Source organism: Ips typographus, linkage group LG13 (assembly GCF_016097725.1).
Source record: "Ips typographus isolate SLU linkage group LG13, UJ_Ityp_2.0, whole genome shotgun sequence".
Lineage (NCBI taxonomy): Eukaryota > Metazoa > Arthropoda > Insecta > Coleoptera > Curculionidae > Ips > Ips typographus.
In genome coordinates this window covers 3,319,926-3,329,196 of record NC_138434.1, presented here as the reverse complement: position 1 = coordinate 3,329,196, position 9,271 = coordinate 3,319,926, and the positions used below count along the sequence as shown (strand labels likewise).

The 9,271-nt window shown below is 36.2% G+C and overlaps 1 protein-coding gene across 2 annotated transcripts in view; it reads left to right on the top strand.

Moving 5' to 3' along the window:
- Positions 1–340: 340 nt before the first annotated feature.
- LOC145736954 (carboxyl-terminal PDZ ligand of neuronal nitric oxide synthase protein-like) overlaps positions 341–9,271 on the top strand; it is a 77,643-nt gene continuing 68,712 nt past the window's right edge. Inside the window, exons 1-2 of one of the 2 annotated variants that reach the window (XM_081991513.1) lie at positions 341–629; positions 682–787. The gene's annotated coding sequence lies outside the window, so the exon portion shown is untranslated. The remainder of the gene's footprint in view (positions 630–681; positions 788–9,271) is intronic. The other variant, XM_081991514.1, reaches the window with a different exon arrangement.

Here is a 9,271-nt window from a genome sequence, read left to right as displayed (position 1 = left end):
AATGTTAAGATAAATAAAAACCAAGTGAGCTCATTCTGGTTAGGAGTTATGACACTGGAAAACTGGAAAGCGTCATTTTTTAAATGTCAATATGTCAAAAACCGTTGTAGATAGATATAAGAGATATCTTTGAAATTTGAAATCAACTATACAAAAATTCAATAATATACAGGGTGTTCCAATTAAAATAAGTGACAGAAAGATGAAAAGATTTTTCCAGTTTGTGTACGGTGGCTAACCCTGTATACAGAGTGTTTCAAATGAATGAAACTATAAAAATGCAAAAATTGTCAATTAAGTCTGATGGCACTTTATTTTAATAGATTGCGTCCTCTAGCGGACAGTACGGGCAACTGTTTACGGTGTGGGTGAGAGCGCTACTTTACCGGCTGCTGCACTTTGCTAACGCGAACCGTCAGATGTCGCCTCCACTTCTCGTCGTTTACCTCGAAGCAAACCTGTTTGAATTTCGCAAATGTTGGCAAGTTGACAAAAGGCCGGGGCCCAAATGTGGAGTTTGCTCTGAACTTCGGTTCGGTTTGGTGCGGGGCCCAACGAAAACGTAAACCGCTAACATAACCCCAAAAACTCGTGTAGTACAATTTGGTGAATTCGGTTTCAAATCACAGGTAAATCAGGGTTTAAAAGGGTGGTTAAAGTAGTAAAAACGTACTTTTTCAGGACAAAATTTGGTGTATTAATGGCAGCAAAACAAAGTCTATTTTAGTTCACAATAAACAAGCAAAATTCTGAAGGTCCTGATGAAGGTAGAACAAACAGAGAGGAGGTAAGTTAGAATTCATCTAGTTGAAATGCTATAACAGCTTTATCTGTTCATTGTTATGCTATAATACCATTGAATTGAAGAGTGCCTTCTATATGTGTCCTACAGCAAACAAACCAACTTGGTGTTTGTCAAAGTGACGTTTGATTAAAGTAAAAACAGCCTCAAAACCCAATTTCAAGTCATTTTTCATCTCAATTACCCCAAAAAACCGCTTTTTTTTGTTTTCTGTCTTCTTCCTTATAATACCATTAAATTGAAGAGTGCCCTCTATATGTGTCCTACAGCAAACAAACCAACATGTCGGGTGTTTGTCAAAGTGACGTTTGATTAAAGTAAAAACGGCTTCAAGACCCAATTTCAAGTCATTTTTTCATCTCAATTACCCCAAAAAAACCGCTTTTTTTGTTTTCTGTCTTCTTCCTTATAATACCCTAGAATTGAAGAGTGCCCTCTATATGTGTCCTACAGCAAACAAACCAACATGGCGGGTGTTTGTCAAAGTGACGTTTGATTAAAGTAAAAAACGGCTTCAAGACCCAATTTCAAGTCATTTTTTCATCTCAGTTACCCCAAAAAACCGCTTTTTTTTGTTTTCTGTCTTCTTCATTATAATACCATTGAATTGAAGAATGCCCTCTATGTGTGTACTACAGCAAACAACCAACATGGCGGGTGTTTGTCAAAGTGACGTTTGATTAAAGTAAAAACGGCTTCAAGACCCAATTTCAAGTCATTTTTTCATCTCAATTACCCCAAAAAAACCGCTTTTTTTTGTTTTCTGTCTTCTTCCTTATAATACCCTAGAATTGAAGAGTGCCCTCTATATGTGTCCTACAGCAAACAAACCAACATGGCGGGTGTTTGTCAAAGTGACGTTTGATTAAAGTAAAAACAGCCTCAAGACCCAATTTCAAGTCATTTTTTCATCTCAGTTACCCCAAAAAACCGCTTTTTTTTGTTTTCTGTCTTCTTCCTTATAATACCCTAGAATTGAAGAGTGCCCTCTATATGTGTCCTACAGCAAACAAACCAACATGGCGGGTGTTTGTCAAAGTGACGTTTGATTAAAGTAAAAACGGCTTCAAGACCCAATTTCAAGTAATTTTTTCATCTCAGTTACCCCAAAAAACCGCTTTTTTTTTGTTTTCTGTCTTCTTTGTTATAATACCATTGAGTTGAAGAATGCCCTCTATGTGTGTACTACAGCAAACAAACCAACATGGCGGGTGTTTGTCAAAGTGACGTTTGATTAAAGTAAAAACAGCCTCAAGACCCAATTTCAAGTCATTTTTTCATCTCAATTACCCCAAAAAACCGCTTTTTTTTGTTTTCTGTCTTCTTCATTATAATACCATTGAATTGAAGAGTGCCCTCTATATGTGTCCTACAGCAAACAAACCAACATGGCGGGTGTTTGTCAAAGTGACGTTTGATTAAAGTAAAAACGGCTTCAAGACCCAATTTCAAGTAATTTTTTCATCTCAGTTACCCCAAAAAAACCGCTTTTTTTTGTTTTCTGTCTTCTTTGTTATAATACCATTGAGTTGAAGAATGCCCTCTATATGTGTCCTACAGCAAACAAACCAACATGGCGGGTGTTTGTCAAAGTGACGTTTGATTAAAGTAAAAACAGCCTCAAGACCCAATTTCAAGTCATTTTTTCATCTCAATTACCCCAAAAAACCGCTTTTTTTTTGTTTTCTGTCTTCTTCATTATAATACCATTGAGTTGAAGAATGCCCTCTATGTGTGTACTACAGCAAACAAACCAACATGGCGGGTGTTTGTCAAAGTGACGTTTGATTAAAGTAAAAACGGCTTCAAGACCCAATTTCAAGTAATTTTTTTCATCTCAGTTACCCCAAAAAACCGCTTTTTTTTGTTTTCTGTCTTCTTTGTTATAATACCATTGAGTTGAAGAATGCCCTCTATGTGTGTACTACAGCAAACAAACCAACATGGCGGGTGTTTGTCAAAGTGACGTTTGATTAAAGTAAAAACGGCTTCAAGACCCAATTTCAAGTCATTTTTTCATCTCAGTTACCCCAAAAAACCGCTTTTTTTTGTTTTCTGTCTTCTTTGTTATAATACCATTGAGTTGAAGAATGCCCTCTATGTGTGTACTACAGCAAACAAACCAACATGGCGGGTGTTTGTCAAAGTGACGTTTGATTAAAGTAAAAACGGCTTCAAGACCCAATTTCAAGTCATTTTTTCATCTCAGTTACCCCAAAAAAACCGCTTTTTTTTTGTTTTCTGTCTTCTTCATTATAATACCATTGAATTGAAGAATGCCCTCTATGTGTGTCCTACAGCAAACAAACCAACATGGCGGGTGTTTGTCAAAGTGACGTTTGATTAAAGTAAAAACAGCCTCAAGACCCAATTTCAAGTCATTTTTTCATCTCAGTTACCCCAAAAAACCGCTTTTTTTTGTTTTCTGTCTTCTTCCTTATAATACCCTAGAATTGAAGAGTGCCCTCTATATGTGTCCTACAGCAAACAAACCAACATGGCGGGTGTTTGTCAAAGTGACGTTTGATTAAAGTAAAAACGGCTTCAAGACCCAATTTCAAGTAATTTTTTCATCTCAGTTACCCCAAAAAACCGCTTTTTTTTGTTTTCTGTCTTCTTTGTTATAATACCATTGAGTTGAAGAATGCCCTCTATGTGTGTACTACAGCAAACAAACCAACATGGCGGGTGTTTGTCAAAGTGACGTTTGATTAAAGTAAAAACAGCCTCAAGACCCAATTTCAAGTCATTTTTTCATCTCAATTACCCCAAAAAACCGCTTTTTTTTGTTTTCTGTCTTCTTCATTATAATACCATTGAATTGAAGAGTGCCCTCTATATGTGTCCTACAGCAAACAAACCAACATGGCGGGTGTTTGTCAAAGTGACGTTTGATTAAAGTAAAAACGGCTTCAAGACCCAATTTCAAGTCATTTTTTCATCTCAATTACCCCAAAAAACCGCTTTTTTTTTGTTTTCTGTCTTCTTCCTTATAATACCCTAGAATTGAAGAGTGCCCTCTATATGTGTCCTACAGCAAACAAACCAACATGGCGGGTGTTTGTCAAAGTGACGTTTGATTAAAGTAAAAACGGCTTCAAGACCCAATTTCAAGTCATTTTTTCATCTCAGTTACCCCAAAAAACCGCTTTTTTTTTGTTTTCTGTCTTCTTTGTTATAATACCATTGAGTTGAAGAATGCCCTCTATGTGTGTACTACAGCAAACAAACCAACATGGCGGGTGTTTGTCAAAGTGACGTTTGATTAAAGTAAAAACAGCCTCAAGACCCAATTTCAAGTCATTTTTTTCATCTCAATTACCCCAAAAAACCGCTTTTTTTTTGTTTTCTGTCTTCTTCATTATAATACCATTGAATTGAAGAGTGCCCTCTATATGTGTCCTACAGCAAACAAACCAACATGGCGGGTGTTTGTCAAAGTGACGTTTGATTAAAGTAAAAACGGCTTCAAGACCCAATTTCAAGTAATTTTTTCATCTCAGTTACCCCAAAAAACCGCTTTTTTTTGTTTTCTGTCTTCTTTGTTATAATACCATTGAGTTGAAGAATGCCCTCTATATGTGTCCTACAGCAAACAAACCAACATGGCGGGTGTTTGTCAAAGTGACGTTTGATTAAAGTAAAAACAGCCTCAAGACCCAATTTCAAGTCATTTTTTCATCTCAATTACCCCAAAAAACCGCTTTTTTTTGTTTTCTGTCTTCTTCATTATAATACCATTGAATTGAAGAGTGCCCTCTATATGTGTCCTACAGCAAACAAACCAACATGGCGGGTGTTTGTCAAAGTGACGTTTGATTAAAGTAAAAACGGCTTCAAGACCCAATTTCAAGTAATTTTTTCATCTCAGTTACCCCAAAAAACCGCTTTTTTTTGTTTTCTGTCTTCTTCATTATAATACCATTGAATTGAAGAATGCCCTCTATATGTGTCCTACAGCAAACAAACCAACATGGCGGGTGTTTGTCAAAGTGACGTTTGATTAAAGTAAAAACAGCCTCAAGACCCAATTTCAAGTCATTTTTTCATCTCAATTACCCCAAAAAACCGCTTTTTTTTTGTTTTCTGTCTTCTTCATTATAATACCATTGAATTGAAGAGTGCCCTCTATATGTGTCCTACAGCAAACAAACCAACATGGCGGGTGTTTGTCAAAGTGACGTTTGATTAAAGTAAAAACGGCTTCAAGACCCAATTTCAAGTAATTTTTTCATCTCAGTTACCCCAAAAAACCGCTTTTTTTTGTTTTCTGTCTTCTTTGTTATAATACCATTGAGTTGAAGAATGCCCTCTATATGTGTCCTACAGCAAACAAACCAACATGGCGGGTGTTTGTCAAAGTGACGTTTGATTAAAGTAAAAACAGCCTCAAGACCCAATTTCAAGTCATTTTTTCATCTCAATTACCCCAAAAAACCGCTTTTTTTTGTTTTCTGTCTTCTTCATTATAATACCATTGAATTGAAGAGTGCCCTCTATATGTGTCCTACAGCAAACAAACCAACATGGCGGGTGTTTGTCAAAGTGACGTTTGATTAAAGTAAAAACGGCTTCAAGACCCAATTTCAAGTAATTTTTTCATCTCAGTTACCCCAAAAAACCGCTTTTTTTTGTTTTCTGTCTTCTTCATTATAATACCATTGAATTGAAGAATGCCCTCTATGTGTGTACTACAGCAAACAAACCAACATGGCGGGTGTTTGTCAAAGTGACGTTTGATTAAAGTAAAAACGGCTTCAAGACCCAATTTCAAGTCATTTTTTCATCTCAATTACCCCAAAAAACCGCTTTTTTTTGTTTTCTGTCTTCTTCCTTATAATACCCTAGAATTGAAGAGTGCCCTCTATATGTGTCCTACAGCAAACAAACCAACATGGCGGGTGTTTGTCAAAGTGACGTTTGATTAAAGTAAAAACAGCCTCAAGACCCAATTTCAAGTCATTTTTTCATCTCAGTTACCCCAAAAAACCGCTTTTTTTTGTTTTCTGTCTTCTTCCTTATAATACCCTAGAATTGAAGAGTGCCCTCTATATGTGTCCTACAGCAAACAAACCAACATGGCGGGTGTTTGTCAAAGTGACGTTTGATTAAAGTAAAAACGGCTTCAAGACCCAATTTCAAGTAATTTTTTCATCTCAGTTACCCCAAAAAACCGCTTTTTTTTGTTTTCTGTCTTCTTTGTTATAATACCATTGAGTTGAAGAATGCCCTCTATGTGTGTACTACAGCAAACAAACCAACATGGCGGGTGTTTGTCAAAGTGACGTTTGATTAAAGTAAAAACAGCCTCAAGACCCAATTTCAAGTCATTTTTTCATCTCAATTACCCCAAAAAACCGCTTTTTTTTGTTTTCTGTCTTCTTCATTATAATACCATTGAATTGAAGAGTGCCCTCTATATGTGTCCTACAGCAAACAAACCAACATGGCGGGTGTTTGTCAAAGTGACGTTTGATTAAAGTAAAAACGGCTTCAAGACCCAATTTCAAGTAATTTTTTCATCTCAGTTACCCCAAAAAACCGCTTTTTTTTGTTTTCTGTCTTCTTGTTATAATACCATTGAGTTGAAGAATGCCCTCTATATGTGTCCTACAGCAAACAAACCAACATGGCGGGTGTTTGTCAAAGTGACGTTTGATTAAAGTAAAAACAGCCTCAAGACCCAATTTCAAGTCATTTTTTCATCTCAATTACCCCAAAAAAACCGCTTTTTTTTGTTTTCTGTCTTCTTCATTATAATACCATTGAGTTGAAGAATGCCCTCTATGTGTGTACTACAGCAAACAAACCAACATGGCGGGTGTTTGTCAAAGTGACGTTTGATTAAAGTAAAAACGGCTTCAAGACCCAATTTCAAGTAATTTTTTCATCTCAGTTACCCCAAAAAACCGCTTTTTTTTGTTTTCTGTCTTCTTTGTATAATACCATTGAGTTGAAGAATGCCCTCTATGTGTGTACTACAGCAAACAAACCAACATGGCGGGTGTTTGTCAAAGTGACGTTTGATTAAAGTAAAAACGGCTTCAAGACCCAATTTCAAGTCATTTTTTCATCTCAGTTACCCCAAAAAACCGCTTTTTTTTGTTTTCTGTCTTCTTTGTTATAATACCATTGAGTTGAAGAATGCCCTCTATGTGTGTACTACAGCAAACAAACCAACATGGCGGGTGTTTGTCAAAGTGACGTTTGATTAAAGTAAAAACGGCTTCAAGACCCAATTTCAAGTCATTTTTTCATCTCAGTTACCCCAAAAAACCGCTTTTTTTTGTTTTCTGTCTTCTTCATTATAATACCATTGAATTGAAGAATGCCCTCTATGTGTGTCCTACAGCAAACAAACCAACATGGCGGGTGTTTGTCAAAGTGACGTTTGATTAAAGTAAAAACAGCCTCAAGACCCAATTTCAAGTCATTTTTTCATCTCAGTTACCCCAAAAAACCGCTTTTTTTTGTTTTCTGTCTTCTTCCTTATAATACCCTAGAATTGAAGAGTGCCCTCTATATGTGTCCTACAGCAAACAAACCAACATGGCGGGTGTTTGTCAAAGTGACGTTTGATTAAAGTAAAAACGGCTTCAAGACCCAATTTCAAGTAATTTTTTCATCTCAGTTACCCCAAAAAACCGCTTTTTTTTGTTTTCTGTCTTCTTTGTTATAATACCATTGAGTTGAAGAATGCCCTCTATGTGTGTACTACAGCAAACAAACCAACATGGCGGGTGTTTGTCAAAGTGACGTTTGATTAAAGTAAAAACAGCCTCAAGACCCAATTTCAAGTCATTTTTTCATCTCAATTACCCCAAAAAACCGCTTTTTTTTGTTTTCTGTCTTCTTCATTATAATACCATTGAATTGAAGAGTGCCCTCTATATGTGTCCTACAGCAAACAAACCAACATGGCGGGTGTTTGTCAAAGTGACGTTTGATTAAAGTAAAAACGGCTTCAAGACCCAATTTCAAGTCATTTTTTCATCTCAATTACCCCAAAAAACCGCTTTTTTTTGTTTTCTGTCTTCTTCCTTATAATACCCTAGAATTGAAGAGTGCCCTCTATATGTGTCCTACAGCAAACAAACCAACATGGCGGGTGTTTGTCAAAGTGACGTTTGATTAAAGTAAAAACGGCTTCAAGACCCAATTTCAAGTCATTTTTTCATCTCAGTTACCCCAAAAAACCGCTTTTTTTTGTTTTCTGTCTTCTTTGTTATAATACCATTGAGTTGAAGAATGCCCTCTATGTGTGTACTACAGCAAACAAACCAACATGGCGGGTGTTTGTCAAAGTGACGTTTGATTAAAGTAAAAACAGCCTCAAGACCCAATTTCAAGTCATTTTTTCATCTCAATTACCCCAAAAAACCGCTTTTTTTTGTTTTCTGTCTTCTTCATTATAATACCATTGAATTGAAGAGTGCCCTCTATATGTGTCCTACAGCAAACAAACCAACATGGCGGGTGTTTGTCAAAGTGACGTTTGATTAAAGTAAAAACGGCTTCAAGACCCAATTTCAAGTAATTTTTTCATCTCAGTTACCCCAAAAAACCGCTTTTTTTTGTTTTCTGTCTTCTTTGTTATAATACCATTGAGTTGAAGAATGCCCTCTATATGTGTCCTACAGCAAACAAACCAACATGGCGGGTGTTTGTCAAAGTGACGTTTGATTAAAGTAAAAACAGCCTCAAGACCCAATTTCAAGTCATTTTTTCATCTCAATTACCCCAAAAAACCGCTTTTTTTTGTTTTCTGTCTTCTTCATTATAATACCATTGAATTGAAGAGTGCCCTCTATATGTGTCCTACAGCAAACAAACCAACATGGCGGGTGTTTGTCAAAGTGACGTTTGATTAAAGTAAAAACGGCTTCAAGACCCAATTTCAAGTAATTTTTTCATCTCAGTTACCCCAAAAAACCGCTTTTTTTTGTTTTCTGTCTTCTTCATTATAATACCATTGAATTGAAGAATGCCCTCTATATGTGTCCTACAGCAAACAAACCAACATGGCGGGTGTTTGTCAAAGTGACGTTTGATTAAAGTAAAAACAGCCTCAAGACCCAATTTCAAGTAATTTTTTCATCTCAGTTACCCCAAAAAACCGCTTTTTTTTGTTTTCTGTCTTCTTTGTTATAATACCATTGAATTGAAGAATGCCCTCTATATGTGTCCTACAGCAAACAAACCAACATGGCGGGTGTTTGTCAAAGTGACGTTTGATTAAAGTAAAAACGGCTTCAAGACCCAATTTCAAGTCATTTTTTCATCTCAATTACCCCAAAAAACCGCTTTTTTTTTGTTTTCTGTCTTCTTCCTTATAATACCCTAGAATTGAAGAGTGCCCTCTATATGTGTCCTACAGCAAACAAACCAACATGGCGGGTGTTTGTCAAAGTGACGTTTGATTAAAGTAAAAACGGCTTCAAGACCCAATTTCAAGTCATTTTTTCATCT